The sequence below is a fragment of the Ornithodoros turicata genome, chromosome 4 (assembly GCF_037126465.1).
Source record: "Ornithodoros turicata isolate Travis chromosome 4, ASM3712646v1, whole genome shotgun sequence".
In the NCBI taxonomy this organism is placed as follows: Eukaryota; Metazoa; Arthropoda; class Arachnida; order Ixodida; family Argasidae; genus Ornithodoros; species Ornithodoros turicata.
In genome coordinates, this window is record NC_088204.1 from 42,454,185 (window position 1) to 42,469,589 (window position 15,405).

Here is a 15,405-nt window from a genome sequence, read left to right on the forward strand (position 1 = left end):
TCTATACAGTAGCTAGCCGGTAGAGTAGATTTGAGAACGCTGCCATCGAACTAGAATGAAGACGAACGGCTTTTTACGGAGATGATGGGGGGAAGCTTCCAACAGGATGGCTGCATCGTTTCTGAAGATCTAAAGTCAATCCCAGTTGAAAATATCATAGGAAGATTCAGTAAAAATACACAATTGCAGTTCTTTCCCAGCAGCTTAGGCAGCGCGAAACGAAGAAAGGAATGATAAGAGCATGACGGCGAATATGGAATACAAAGAAATATGCAAAGCACAAAATGCACTCTGAGCTGAAAAAAAGAAGAAAAAAACGCTGGACGTTTACGATTGTGTAACGCGAACTATAGCGACATCATCGTCGGCATTGGGCTGTTATTTTAATCGTCCAGTTCTAGTCCTTGCAGCTCATGATAAGGCAGTGGCAGCGCTGTGAGATTATTCTTGAACCACAAGCGATCATACACGGTGCAACTGTACCCAAGTGGTTACCAAGTAAAACGTTCCCGTACACTTCTGCTGTTTTCGAAACAATCCCCAGAACTTCTTCGTAGGTTATGGCTCTGTTCTTCAGCTTCCTGCCCCTACAGGGCTGATGCACGGTATACTCCTGTAAGAAAGAAAATGCAGGATATGTAGTACGACAGCTGCCGCCATCGGAATGCAGCTCCACATGCACACACCTCTGCACATTACACATTCAGTATGGTGGCACTAGTTCAGACATCTTTGTGGTGCTGGCTGAGTTTCTTTCCAATACAGGCGAAGAAATATTTTAAGGTCTTATTCTGGTCATAAAGACCTTAAATCACTCATATTTGGATAGTACATATATATTGATTTAAATCTTGTTAGATATTGATGATTTTGTGTGGAGTAACTGTGTGAAGACTCAATGATGTTAGTGTTCGTCATTACAAATGTGGTCTAAAATTGTTGTAAAAAAGAATATGTTTGGTTACAAAATAACCACACTTCAGTCATATAATCACAAATGTCACTTTGAGATTATTCGAGGAAATACATCCCAAGCAATTCAACAGGTAGTTCCAATCACAAGGTATGTGTTAAATGAAAGAATCAGCAACGCCGTCGGTGATGCAAGTATATATTTTTACTTTTGATGACTAGTGCCACGGGTGATGTATGCAGGAATGAGATGGTTAGTTTGTAGCAAATCACTGCACTAATGTCACCTTGCACCCGAGAATTGCACGCCTGTGTTATTTCATAAAATATCACATGCACGTCCCGCACCTGTACTACTCATCACCGAAAAAAAAGGGAGAGAAAGCACACAATTTCCATATTGAATCTAACACTGATTCATTTGTTCCGCACACAAATCATGATTGGAACCACCTTCCCATTTGTCTCGCATCCATTTTACCTAGGAGGAGGAGGAGGAGGAGGAGGAGGAGTGTCGTTGGGAGGAACCCGAGAGGTCTGCCTGCCTGATTAGGCGGCATGTTTCTCGGGAAGGGAAAGGTGGTGGAGAGGAGGACAGGAAAGGGTGAAGTGGAAGACCGAGCGGAATCCGCTGGGGTTGAGGATAGCTGCGTCCATGGGCCGACTTCAGGGGAACTGTGCCGGCATACGCCTATTACACATCTGAGGGAAACCCAGGAAAAACCCCAGACGGCACAGCCGGCCCGCGGATTCGAACCGCGGACCTCCCAATCTCCAAGCGCACGCGTTACCGCTGCGCCACCGGAGCTGGTCCCATTTTACCTACTAATCATTTTAAACAGCATACTGCAATTACGTCGCATATATTTTGTGACCAACGTGGACTTCCTTTACTACTCAGTTTTTAGACTATAGTCATAACAATTCTCGTCCCGAAGGAGGCGGAGCTTCCGCCGTAACGTAGACGTCGTCCCTAACTTTTATAACTTTTAAGTTTTAATAAACCCTTTTTTGTTACTTCCCCTACTTGCGTCTTCTGTCTCCCAATTATCTCAACGTTCACTATAACTACGTAGCCGTCCGGCCGAACTCCAATTTTTCAAAATATCTGAGCCGGAGACGGAAGTTACATCAAAGGAAGTAAAAGATTCAGTAGTTTAATGCATTAGTTAACAAAAATAATTAGCTCTTAGATTTAAAAAGTTCCAAAAATGCAGATGACCGACGTTTCGGAGGAAGCTCCTCCTTCATTAGGATAAAGGTAAATGACGCTGTGCAATGGCTTATGTAGGTTTCTTGTATGACGTCGTAGTTGAGCAGGAGCTCGCCACCTCCTGGCGATTGTCGTACAAAGTTACGGAAATTTCCTGGAAGGTCACGTACGGGGTCCTTGGTACAAAGGGTAAATAGCCCAGCTACAGAGCTTCGGCTATTTACCCTTTGTATATATACTTGCTAGCTTGCACTGCGGCCTCCACAGGTGGCGCCGTCACCGTGGAACATTGACGTCCCACCGAGACGCACTGTTAGCGCCGACACAAGATCGTGTCACTTCCCTACGCCAGGCTGACGAGTCCCAAGTAGGACGAAACAGCTGTACTTGGCTGGGAGTGCACGATCAAATTGTAAACACATGCTCAACGTGCAGCTACAGAGCTTCGGCTATTTACCCTTTGTATATGTACTTGCTAGCTTGCACTGCGGCCTCCACAGGTGGCGCCGTCACCGTGGAACATTGACGTCTCGCCGAGACGCACTGTTAGCGCCGACACAAGATCGTGTCACTTCCCTACGCCAGGCTGACGAGTCCCAAGTAGGACGAAACAGCTGTACTTGGCTGGGAGTGCACGATCAAATTGTAAACATATGCTCAACGTGCAGCTACAGAGGTTCGGCTATTTACCCTTTGTATATATATATATATATATATATCTTGAAAAGTTGGAGTTGGATCGGACGGCTACGTAATTATAGCTGAAACAAATGGGAGACAGAAGACGAAAGTAGGGGAAGTAACAAAAAAGGGGTTTATTAAAACTTAAAAATCATAAAAGTTAGGGAGGATGTATACGTTACGGCGGAAGCTCCGCCTTCTTCGGGACAAAAGAGCTAAAAGATATATAGGTAGATATATATAGATAGATATAGATAGATAGATATATAGGTATTCAATAAAGATCAGAAGTGGAGACGGTGCTTCTACAGGATAAGGAATAAAAGGGGGACTTTATTAAAAACTAAGAGGGGGTATTCGACGTTTCGACAGCAGCGCTGTCTTCAACAGGTATTCCTGTTGAAGACAGCGCTGCTGTCGAAACGTCGAATACCCCCTCTTAGTTTTTAATAAAGTCCCCCTTTTATTCCTTATCCTGTAGAAGCACCGTCTCCACTTCTGATCTTTATTGAATACCTTTATTTTTCGTGGTCAACCGCATTCGTTTATTTCAACTTATATATATATATATATATACACACAGGGTGTATGCTATAAAAGGTCAGTCACATTTTCGCGCGTGGTGCGATACCTACTTGACAGACAGACTTCCGCTGCCGCAGAGTGAAGAAGTTACGGCAGGAAACCCTACAAAAAAATCGTCGATATCAGGCACTGCGTGATAGTTGTTTGTAGCTTCCGCATGGGGCGCTAGTGACGTTGAATCCACATGTGTACGCTCCTGAACCGTCAACTGGCGCACAGCAACGACAGAAACAAATGGAACACGAACAAATATAATAACAGGAATAATGAAACTCTATTGAGACACAAAATGAATGAAATAAAAACGTTAGAAGGGCGGCTAAAAGTGTCGTTCTCGCAACAAAGCAATCGCAAACAGACTGTCGTCTGCTAAGAGAAGAAGCAGAAATGTTTCGCTAGGAAGCGGCATACGAACCGCAACATGTGCAGAAAACATCTAAAACAAATCGTATCAAGCTTCGTTAAACGTAAATCTGAATGAGTACCACGGGTACGTATCGTGCATAACAGAAATACGTGCCCACATGAGTTTGTTTCGGATTCAACGTCACTAGCGCCCCATGCGGAAGCTACGAACAACTATCGACAGACTGGCGTGTTTACGTCGGTATAGCACATAGGAAATGCATGAAGACGAAAGTTTGCGTGGCCGTATCTATTTTGTTACGCAGTGCCTGATATCGACGATTTTTTTGTAGGGTTTCCTGCCGTAACTTCTTAACTCTGCGGCAGCGGAAGTCTGTCTGTCAAGTAGGTATCGCGCCACGCGCGAAAATGTGACAGACCTTTTATAGCATACACCCTGTATATATATATACGAAGGGTGTTCAAGTCAAACCGGGCCTTTTCATTTTTCGCAAAAGTAAAATGAACTTACAGGCGAGAAAGTAGTTTTATTTTTCAACGTTTTATTGTTGTTGTACGTTGTTAAGTTTTATTTCTCCAGCTGCACTAATGCACTTGTCCCAGCGTTTCACGAGGGCTTGGATACCAGCAGCGTATAGAAATCCTTACCGGCGCGTAGCAGCCTCGGACCGCATTCTTGATCTCGTCGTCGCAGCTGAAGTGGCGGCCCACAAGGAACGCCTTGAGTGGCCCGAAGAGATGGAAATCGCTTGGGACGAGGTCTGGACTGTAAGGGGGATGTGGCAGCAACTCCCAGCCAAGTTCCTATAAGGTGCGTGACGTGTGATGCGCGGTATGAGGGCGTGCATTGTCCTGTAGGGATGAGCTGCAGTATCCTGTGCATTATCCTGTAGAAGGAAGCACATCCCTGAGAACCTGTAATATGCACTATTGATGGTGGTACCGCTGGGCGGAAAATCAACATGAACAACGCCAGCATTGTCCGAGAAAACCGTGGCCATTACCTTACCCGCAGACGGGGTGCTTCGGAACTTCTTGGGAGCTGGCGAGCCCGGATGCTTCCACTGTTTTGATGCGCGTTTAGACTCGGGAGTGAAATGGTGCACCCACGTTTCATCGCACGTGATGATGTGTTCAACGTGTTCAACGTTCCCACAGAAAGGTCCGTCTATCCAGCCAGTTCGAGACATGTTATCCGTCGGTCCTTGAGGATAAGGCGCTCCACAAGTTGGATTTTCTCAGGAACGCTGACACTGGGCTATGAGCCGCCCCGGCCGGGATCGTCCTCCACTGATGTACGGCCGTCTCGCAACCGTTTGCACCACCGCTCAAACGCTTTGCTGCGGCTGAGTGTATCGTGGCCATACTGAGCCTGAAGTCTTCTGTGAATTTCAGATGACTTTACGCCTTCATTCACGAGAAAGTTCATGACAATTCGCTGTTCGATGTGCGCGCTCACCTCGTTGTCGGCCTCGTTGTCTGTCTGTTCTGCACCAGGGTGTGGAACCGAAACGTTTTTCGTTCCGGTTACATCATAAACGATCCGGTACCGGTTCTGCTCCAGAGCAAAACAATAACGATTCATAACGGTTTTTAACCGGTTCCGCTTCTGCTGGGAATATTCATCCCCACAAAACAAATCAATGTTACAAAATGTAAACCCATTTATAACGCATACATGTTATTTAATATTAATAGACAGCTGTGAAATTGGTAGCTCCTGGTTCCTGTAGGTTACTGTCTGTTCAAATGGGCTTTGTCCTTTCTTGAAGCACATGCTACAAACGGACTTGTTTGTCGTGATGTCATACGTGAAGTACTTTCTTGCTGGATTGGAGCGATCCCGTCCCATCCGAATATCTGTTACTGTCTGCTACTGTCTAGCCAGCAAGCACCACCGCACGAGTACGACGCAAATCGAGGAACACCTTCACTCACAAACGCGCTCTACGGCTGCGTTTTATTTTCTTCGTGTCCTGCCCAGAGTTGCCACTTTGCACGGGCTTGCCCTCGCGTATACGCAAATGTATTGAACTTAGCTGCTCTCAACAAGGGACGCGTTGCGCGACATTACCGATAAAGAAGCTGTTATGCAGCCCCCTTGGGTCGCTGTTTAGTTGAGGAGAGTTTGCGGGGATCAAATTAAAACGAACACTACGGCACATTGCTAGAGAGTCACATGTACCTCTAAGTCTGTGTGCGTGCGCGAACGATAAACCATTAGAAAGGGAGCCTAAGGGTCATAGTATACCGACATACATTCCACCGTAACCGTAACCCTCGTATAGTATCCATGACATGACTTCAGAGCACACGACGTCTGTTTCATTGGCCTATCCGTAGTCCAAAGTTTTTTCTTGGACCGAAAACCGTTAAGTATATTTTTCGGTTTCCCTCCTGAGCGAAAAAAACGTATACGGTTTCGATTGCGATGCGGTTCGCACCAAAATAGCGGTCTTTTTCGGTTTTCGGTTCGCTCCGACACCCTGTTTTGCACAAACCACGTGGTGAACGCGGAAGCCTGTCGCGTGTGAAAATGACGAAAAGGAAGTAGCGCGAGCCATTTGTACACTCAGGAGAGAGAAAGTCCCAGTTTGACTTGAACACCCCTCCTATATATACAGGGTGTCCCACAAAAACGTGGCATTGAATTATAATAAAAAACTACACCACCTAGAGTCATGCGGTCAATGGCATTTGTTTTTACTGGGTTTTTGCCACCACCTCATGTGAATGTCGTGTAACGTGAGTTTAATTATGTAAATTTTTGCGAGCTTAAGTCGGAAATTTGCCTAGTAAAAGTGACTTTTTTACCCCACCAATGTGAAGAGCGTGTCTAATTTAGTGAAATTAATGATAATTGACAGGGATATTCAGGAGCTGTCCCATCGGAAAAAATAGCCGAACATCATGCTCCACGGAGGTCGCACAGAATAGCGCAGGATGAATTTTTCAGCGCAATCTTTGTCAGTCCGACGAAAGGAGGTTGGAAACCCAGCCCTCCCCGGCATCACAGAAGGAGATAAAACAGGCACGGGTTATCACGTCCGACCTTCGCTGGGATAATGCTTTCCCTCTCCCAATTTTAGGAACTGTTACTTTTTCTACTATCACTCTGTGGGCTGGCTTCGGAACCTCCTTTCGTCGCACTAAGAGCGATTGCGCTCAAAAAGTCATCGCGCGCTATGGTCCGGTGCTCCGAAAAGCATGATATTCGGCTATTTTTTCCGGTGGGACAGCTCGTGAATATCACTGTGAATTATCATGAATTTGAGCGAATTCGGCACGTTCTTCATTTTGGTGGGGTAAAAAAGTGACCTTAACTTGGGAAATTTCCGAGTTCAGTTCTCAAATATTTACGTAATTAAGCTTGGAGTACATGACATTTACATTAGGAGGTGGCAGAAACCTAATAAGAACAAATGCTGTTGACCGCATGATTCTAGGTGGCTTAGTTTTTTTATTATAATTCAATGCAATGACACGTTTTCTGGGACACCCTGTATATATAGACTTGTGTTTGAAGGCAGCGGGCATACGACAGGTGATTCCAAATCGAAATATCAGTAAATTTGGCGCGCGGTTGGATGACTGCGCTCGAAAATGCTTCGGAATCGTCGGTCCTACGTCGATGAAGGTGTCCGCCCATTTGGTCGAACGCCGTTTGATCATAGGTGTTTGGTCAAACGCCGCTTGGTTCAAAGCCGTTTAAAGGGGCTATCGCATCCATCTCTGTCTATTCCGAAACTTCAGTACACAATATTTCTCAGTGACCTCTGACAAGGGCAGCCAAAACCCCAACTGAATTGCTCGCGTATATGCTGAGTAATCTAATGAAATACATCGAGAGAGCAGACGACGCATAATGAGGTCCCTCTCCACCGTCTCTGCACAACGCCTTGATAACGTCACGCTCAACAGCGCCAATGAGAGCGCTTCTTCCCGCACAGCTGATCGGTGGGGCCGCGGGGCATCTGGATGCGAGACGGCCAGCAGACAGCAATCGTAATCTTATAAAACTTATGTATCTTATGCTTTTTTCCTTTAGCCTGGATTTATGCTTTATTTCTAAATAAATAAGGTAGAGGTTATCGCCACTGTGTGTATTGCCACAGTTTTATCTCCTCCTGTATATGGGAGCTTTCTGAACCTGATACATATATTAAACATTTCAAACAAGAACTGATTATATTTAGTACATTTTATTTCCTCATTCTTGCTATATTTTCAGTTGCTATGTAGGGAGCTGGCATTATGGTTCATGCAGGTTAGGGTGGTAACAGGTTCTTTTCTTCCATACGAGCAGTGCGAGCTTGATGTGCTGAAAAAAGTAAAAACAAAAATTTAAGACAAAGATAAAAACTTACCATCATATGCATATCGGAGCCCGATACCATACCGCCATATTCTTGAATCCTTAGTGTGTCCTCTGTGCGCTGAAACTGTAACTGGAATTCCAATAAAAGTCACACAGGTGCGCATATGGTTCGTTAGATGCCATTAATAGCCAGAGTTACTAACAAGGAATTTAAAAAAAGCAGTTCATTTGAATCACCAACAGAATTCAGAAAAGTGTATGCAGCTGGACCAAAAACAATAATGTGCACTTTAGTGGGTTCATAACGCAACGCTTGTCTCTGCATAGACCTTGTGGTGGCCCTGAAAAGGGCCTTTTTTTAACTTAGTTTCAATGCAACGTTCAGTGTGTGATGCAGGTGGGAGCCTCATTTCTGGAACCTAAAAATAAAAATTCACAATATATAACAACATCAAGCCATGACAGTATGTGAGCAATATATGGTATGAAAAGTGTGCATAAACCTTGCCTGATGCTTCAGGACTGCTTCTGTAAGGCTTGGCCTCTCACCATACGTTGATGACCGCGCTGGCAGAGTTGCTACAACTCCAGACTCCCTTCTGCGCTCCTGAATGCGTGTCAGCACCTCAGCAATCAAGGCTGATGCATAACCTATCCAATAAGAAGATGGGAGTTGGCACGTAAACTATCTGATCAATGCACTGAAAATTGCTTGAAAATATTTCAAAATATTTCACTTACATTTGATGCCTACGAGATTTTGAAAGCCCTTGTGGTTGCAACATCTTGTCTCCATCACTGCAAGAAAAGAAAACAAACTCTCAAAGTTTCTATTTGCCTCATGATCTCAAACTTACACTTCAGTGTCTGAGCTTTCTGCGGTTTCAGACAACTGGAATGTCACATCCTTTGTGTCGGGTGGGCTGTACGCACAAGAGAAACAGATTAATTTGCCTTCATCACAAGTGCTTTTCATCTCTGCTGAAACAATGCCACATTGTCACTTTTATGTACACCAATCCAAACAAAGTTCCCGGAAATAACAACAATGCTGAATACATGTTGAAAAAGAACATACTGCCCATACCATGTGGACATCCGTCGTGTCCAAGTCCACAGGCGCTGGAGTAGAGGTACGGCCACCAGGCGATGACGTCGAAAGGCCAGCATGCTCCAGTGGCACAACACAAAGCTATGCTGCATCATCATGTGGCAGCAAAGCCTCTGCTAAAGAAACAGCTGCGCTTTTGTTTCAACTGCTTTCTGAAAACTCTGCTGCAACTTGTGAGGATGTAAAGGAGAGTGTACCAGTGGGTGGGAAGGTTATAGCCGTCTGGGTTCCCCTGCTTGGCATGAGGATGCAGATTGGGGAAGAATGTCAGTTGTCCATTGGCGGGAAGCCACGAGTGTCACTAGACGTTGGAGAATGGAACGACAGTCTTCCCCTGGGTTCTGGTTTGATAGCCCTATAGGTGATACGAAAGTGCTGCAGGCAGTAGTGGTATCAGGATTCCACAGGGGAGGAGGGGCATAATTGTAGTGACGCTATAAAAAATGTATGTATTACTGCCGACATGGTTCTAAAGCTGCGATAAAATGTAAGCAATCAGACAACTGGTCAGAGGCGTTGTGCTTCTTTAATGGTCATGAATCGAATGACGGAAGATGCGCGTGGTCACCGGATATGCATACTGAGTCTTCGTCTTCTCCAATACACTCCCGGCGCCAACGATGGACAACAAAACAGAAACACGGGACAAACAGCAGCAGGGGCGGATCTAGAGGGGGGAGGGGATGCCCTGCGGATGCCTGATCCGGATGCCCTGACCCCTACTCAATTTCTGTCTTCACATAGTGTTTGATTGACCCTAGATCGCGTACGTGTCTGTCTTATTGTCCATGGCTGGACCCCCTCCTCAGAAAGCTCCTGGGTCCGCTCCTGCTCCCGACGTTTGTAAAAGATGAAATATTTCATTGTCTACACATCCCAAGAAAATATCTGACAATAAAGGGGCTAAGCAGGATCCTATACAAATACCTGACTTTTGAGTATACACTTTGTCTTCAACCTTCACTTTTAGTGATTGTAGGTATAAATCCAGCAAATACAACAAGCCCTGGCTACTAAAACCGCATTCATTCTGGAACTTAATAAAGCCATAGTCTTGAATACAGTCCTCAACACATTCCATTAAGGGACTTGTAGGAATAGAATAGTAGAGGTCCTTTACATCGATTGACATAACACTTAGATTAGTGTTTAAGTTCTCCTGTAAAAAGTTCACAACTTCCTGCGAGTACTTGATCCTAAACGGGTCACTGATAGTCAACTTCCGCAGTGTCTTTTGTAAAAAGGCACCTAACTCCTTCTGTCATGTTCCCTTTTCTGATACTATAGGTCTGAAGGGAATGTCCGGTTTGTGAAGTTTGGCGGTGAAGAAGATTTCCAGAATGTCTTTTTTTACCTTTGCTATGTTGTTGGCGACACTGTTCAGGGAGAGGTCTTTGCACTTCTTCACTACACTCGTCTTCAGGTTGTCCCTTTTAGTCTTCTCTGTAGTTTTGAAGTTCTTGGCCACTGCTTGGGCAGCCTTTTCATGATAAAGGCCGCTATGCAAAGCGACAAAACTACCATCCTTATCAGTTTGTAACAGCTTAACTTCTTGTTGTTGTAGAGATGTTGCTATCTTCTTAACCTTTACAGCTCTGTGTGTGTTTGGTAGACGTTCTTCAGTCTTTTCCAAGCAGGTTATGCCTTCTTTGATAAATCTGGCCCTGTCCTGTTCAGGTACGCTTTCGCACGTTCCTCTGACAAACGACGCTTTTCTTACGGCAGACACATCCTGCTTCGGGCAGAACTTTGGTCCCAAGTTTAACGTCGTCTTAACGTAATGTCTTCTGTTAGGGACGATCCCCCCAAACACACCAAGCCTCCAGCCATGGTCGTGCCTTTCGCCTTTTTCTTGGGAAGATATGGCATAACGAATTTCCACATTACCTCTGTAACAGTCTTTATCCATTTTCTTATTCTTCAAAACAAAAACTGAAAGGGAAGTGTTTGAAGTCTTTTTAATCGAGAGATTGGGCAAAGGTAATTGTGTCAGCGAACCGTCTGTGGCACTGACACGTGAAGAATTTAAATATCTAGAAGGCAGATGTAGAACATGAAAAGTGACTTGTTTTGTTTTCCCCTTTCCCCTCGGCAACCCCTTATTTAAGGATTGCTGCCATTAAAGAATCTGTTGATAGTGGAGCAGCAAGTGTCGTCTATGTGTGTTCTTGTCCGTGTTTTGTGCTCCGGTTTTATTCATCAACTACAAGTTTGTACCAACACTCGTAGCAGCAGTCTGTGTGCTCCATAACATTTGCGAGGACAGCAACGAGGGCATCAACCCAAGGTAACACATTGTAGCTTCTCATTTGTGCTAGAATCTTGTGTTTGTAGGGTTATCTTTTGTAGTGCTATGTTCTGTAGAGTCTTCACAATTATATGCACATATTCTTTCCATTAGCTGGGCTGCAGACATGCAGGACTTAGAACGAACCTTCCCTCAGCCAACATGCCAGTCCCAGGCAGATGGAGGCAATGCAGCCGTGCGGGATGCCCTGTGTGCCTACACAGCAGCCCATCTGCTTTAAGGTGAGCACGGCATTTGTCCTGCTCCCTGATGATAGCAGAAGACAAATAAGCACACAGTAGATCAATGAATGGGCATGGCGAGCCTGAATGCTACAAATTATATTTTGGTCGTGCATCAGGGGACCCAGGTGACGTTCTTCATAGCGACGAGTCTTGTATTTATAATGGCAAAGTCCAGGTACATGATTACATATCGGTTTTGCGAGGGGAAGTATAAATGTGCCGATGTGCAGGAAATGAATTGATCACATGCAGCTAAAAGGTAGGAAAATGATACAATTTATTTTACATGTGCGTTAGGATATATTTAAGAGCATTCTTTAAAGGCACACACAGACACTACAAACTTGCACAATACACAATTTATACAAGCATTGCTTCATGCTTTTACAATATACACAGTGTTTCACGAAGGGTCCCCAGTCGAATAATTTGTGAACAGGTGGTGCCATCGAAGATAGTTTTAGTAAAGATCCTTGGGAGTGAACTTAGAATGGAACTTATGAATCCTTTGGCCATGAAGTGGGTGGTGAGCAGCTCATTTGCGTACGCTCAACAATTGAACATCCATCCTATCTTTAAAATTTACTGTGCAAGATTTACTGAGCCTCTCTTTTACGTACCGAGGCCTTCAGCGAAAAATATTCCAAGAAAAAAAAACCCCAACAACACAGTGATTTTGCTGAGTAATTAACCATTTTCGGTTTACATATTTCTTGCACGGAGCAATTCACCAATCTGCTCCATGGATCACCCACACTATCTCTCCTATGGTACGACGGAACAGTACAAGAAATATGTGGACCGAAACAGATTAATGGCTCGAAAAAATCAGAGTTGACGAGGTTATTTTCTTTGAACATTTTTCACTGAAGGCACCGCTACATAAAACACAGGCTCCATAATCGTGCAAAGTAAAATTTAAAAATTACAATGTGTATTTGTTTAGTGAGCGTGTGCAAACGAGCCGCTCACTACTCTCTTCGTGGTCGATGGCTGATGTCCCAAAGATCCTTATAAAAGAGAGTTATTCAGTGGCGCCACCTGTTTACCAATTACTCGGCCAGGGTACCTTCGTCAAACACCCAGTATACAATGAACGCACACTAAATATATTTGTGTGCTCTCTGTTTAGTGTTCCGTAGCAGACCTTGGTGGGATGAATGTGGAATATTTACAGGGTACATTGGAAACAGTGGTGTACGTGGTGATGGTGTGTCTCGTGTTGTGGAGTGTAGAAGTGTTTGTATAAGTGAAGCTTGCTGCTGTTGAAAAGTCATTAGCATCTGTGTGCAATTTTGAAAAAAATGATTGTTAAGGTATGCTCCATTTTGCCAAACTCCTGTCTTTCTTCATGCAGGAGCTCGCAATGCTGCTGCTCTTTCCGCTCTTTCTGCTGAGGACTTCATTATCCTCTCCAGGCCATCCAGGAAGGTGTCTTTCCTGCTGTGCTTTCTGGGACGCTCCTGCAGTTGAGGACGGCCTCAAGACGACAGCAAACGTTATGTATTGCAGAAGCTGTATGCGACATTTTTCATGATGAACTGTGAAACACAAAGCGCCAGATGCCTTACCGTCACCAATAGGCGATGTCGTCATGTTGGCTTCCTCTTCGAAGACATATTCTACATTTGTGGCGCCAGCAGAAAATTCTGCACTTGTGTTTGGCTCTGAGGTGAAAAATTACACATTTCATACCATGGCTTCCATGTTCCTCCATTTACTGTAACAACACAACTCTGCAGGAAATGTATCAAAATATCAAGAACTTAATTCACCTAGCATTGATGGTTGCTCTGTAAACCCGTCTTCTGCAAAAGCTATGGAATGTCAGCATGAGTCTCGACATGCACTACATATCCTATAAAACAAATACAAAGTGATACATACGAACGCTCTGTGTCATGGGTCATGGCACAGTTGGCAGCAGCACTGTCCACTCCATTTTCTGCTGCTGTTGGACTTGGTCTTCCGCCAAATATGGCATCCATTTCTTGGAACCATTTCCAACATGACGGTGACTGACCGCTCCGACCCCTTTAGTTTTTTCCTAGTAGTAGTGTAGTAAATAGTAAAAGTAGGTATTAAATAAAAATTCAGCCATGTACCAATCATACGCCTCATCCCTTATACTGGCATCCTACTCATATATCATTCCCCAGACACTGAGATATGGCATCGCAACTGTTGCGATGAAACGCCTCATCTTATCGTCACTGACGCAGTAGTAATTGAAACAGTGCTTTCCGAACTCATTCAAAATGTCCGCGGTGTAGTGCCGCCCCGCTGCTATCGTACGCAGTTTACCTTAACGAGAATGGCGGTGCGTTCATTGCGTATTGTTAGACACGAAGATGCAATTGTGCTTAAAAGCTTACCTCGTTATACCTGTGCTTCATGTTCTTCCAGTGGCTCCGTATCTGCGTCCACGTGAAGTTACCAAAACCGATGTCCACCATCTTTTGCTGGACCATTTCAAACGTTGTCTTATTTCGCTGCCGCTTCGAGTCTAACAGCGACGCGACGTCCAGCTCCATAACTACGCACAGCATAAATCTGGTGCTGTCGTCGCTCCACACACATCGCTGTTGACCCGAAGGGCCAGACGCTACAGCAGTAACGTCGGTAGCACCGTGGTCGGTAGCCATGCTGTTATCAGGTGGGAGATGGGAGTACGGTGTGGGAGGGAGCACGAGAGATCCGGCAATGGAAGTACGGGAAGTCGCGTATTAAGTCGACTGGCGCGGTTTACATGTCGGTGTTCAAGCGACGCCTGTCGTCTCATCTACCCGTCTCGAGCGACTCATTTCGACTGTGTCGACTTCTGTTTTAGGTCGATATATATATATCGGTTTACATGCAGCGCATCAGTCGACTTCATTAGATAAGTCGACTTTTGTCGTCTTCATGTAAACGCGCCTTATATGTGTCCCGCGGTACAGGTTCGGTGGAGTGACCTCGAACGCTTACTTGGTTCACTGGAAGCCTGCCGCTCGTGCTGGGTGGCTTCAATGCTCGTCATACGGCCTGGGGAAGCCGAAGGAGGGACGGCACCTCAAGGAGGTTGTTCGAAGCAATGCAGAATAGTCACATGTGTCCACTGAACAATCGACAGCCAACTTATATGCTATAACAAACGTCACGCGATGTATTGAACTTTTCGTGGTGTCCAGCGGATCACATTTACCCTGCAAATTTTGACAAGCGTCGTGTCTGCCGTCCGCACAAGGAGCCCAGTAAAAAAAAAAACTGATTTAGATAAAAGCTGGTGCCGTCAACGCGTGTCTCCATCCCGGCTGTCAGATGGTCAGGCGTATAACTAGACTGCATCCATGCGCACTAGGTGGTAGCCGACTGAATAGCGGACTTGGCGAGATTTGGAACGAGACTTAACATGGCGGCACTTCCGGTTAGACCGCTAGGCAGTCGACTAACCGGGGTATTGGAACGCAGCCGTAAAGTTGCACATAGTGGTATGTTTTTTAAAACTGCGTAGAGAGTTGCAACACATGTTTAGTTGTGAAGGTGACAGTTTATGCACGATGTCCTAGAAACTTAGCGCATTAGAGTCCTGCTGCGCTTGCGCCGTACGCATTTCTTGCGTGAGCAACGAGATGGCGCCACAGGCGCCTCGGCTAGGCAAGCCTGTTCCAATAGTGACAAGCAAAGGGGTCTACTCAGCTGCCTAGT

The 15,405-nt window shown here is 45.2% G+C and overlaps 1 protein-coding gene across 3 annotated transcripts in view; it reads left to right on the forward strand.

Annotated features, from left to right (window-relative positions):
* LOC135391463 (phospholipid-transporting ATPase ABCA3-like) overlaps positions 1 to 15,405 on the forward strand; it is a 288,004-nt gene that overhangs the window by 158,040 nt on the left and 114,559 nt on the right. The window lies entirely within an intron of this gene.